Source organism: Triticum urartu, chromosome 7 (assembly GCF_003073215.2).
Source record: "Triticum urartu cultivar G1812 chromosome 7, Tu2.1, whole genome shotgun sequence".
In the NCBI taxonomy this organism is placed as follows: Eukaryota; Viridiplantae; Streptophyta; class Magnoliopsida; order Poales; family Poaceae; genus Triticum; species Triticum urartu.
Genome location: NC_053028.1, coordinates 104,645,707 through 104,646,592, shown reverse-complemented (window position 1 = coordinate 104,646,592; position 886 = coordinate 104,645,707). Strand labels below are relative to the sequence as shown.

Genomic DNA, 886 nt, shown 5'->3' with positions numbered 1-886 from the left:
CGCATTAACACTGACAAAGGTGGGGAGGTCAAGTGTTGTGCAAACTCAATTACTAGCATGCTAAACCTATTGATTTCTTCTGCCGGTTGCAACATATTTGGCTCGGATACTACTTAAGAAAGACGGAGTCTTCTACCAACGAACTGTCGACACAGGTGAAGCCTCTCCTGATGAGAATTCAACAGTTAAACCAACCTAGGATAATCCTTAGGTCATTACTGACTTATTTCATGCTGCAAGGAGGCCAGCAAAGCATACCGACCGATATAACCAAGGGAGCACTCGACAAATTGAAAACAGAAGTGCAGGCTCAACCAAATTACTCAAATGTCAGAACAATCTAGGATCTGAAAATTCAGGTTCACAAATGCAGGCTCAACCAAATTATTCGAATAAACCTATTGACGAATATGTTGCATCCAACAGCAACGGAATGTGACTGGAAGATACAAGCTACCGAGGAGTCTCAATCGCAGGTGCAGTGAAGAAAGCAGAATGTGGAGAAGATCAGCTGCATGTTGGGGATAAGTTGAGAACGAAGAGCATGAAGAACGATGCCAACTGCCCAACTCAGCACCGCAGTCTAGAAAGGCTTGCACCTCCTGCAATACTTACCCAGGTATAATTGCCCCTCACATGACCTCATCACCTGCCATGGGGCTCGGAGGCAAGGGTGCAGGCCATTCAACTAAATACCTTGCCGTCAGTCCCAGAGAAGCAAGCAGATGCAGCTTCTGGAGACTCGTCCTACAAAGAAATTTGCGCTTCTAATACTTCCAGAAGCTGCATTTATCAGCACAATCAAACCTTACCAATTTGCAAAAGAAGAAAGGTCGTTACTGCTTTTTGACGAGCAGCATCTTCAACGAAGAACACGCGACGCAGA

General features: G+C 45.3%; 1 long non-coding RNA gene across 2 annotated transcripts; it reads right to left on the bottom strand.

Moving 5' to 3' along the window:
- Positions 1-290: 290 nt before the first annotated feature.
- On the bottom strand, positions 291-886 carry LOC125524426. Of its 2 annotated transcripts, none has more exons than XR_007290751.1 (2): positions 813-886; positions 291-747 (listed from the first exon to the last, which is right to left on the bottom strand). It is a non-coding gene; the product is annotated as an uncharacterized LOC125524426 (long non-coding RNA). The 2 variants fall into 2 exon arrangements; XR_007290750.1 differs by having other exon boundaries at positions 841-886.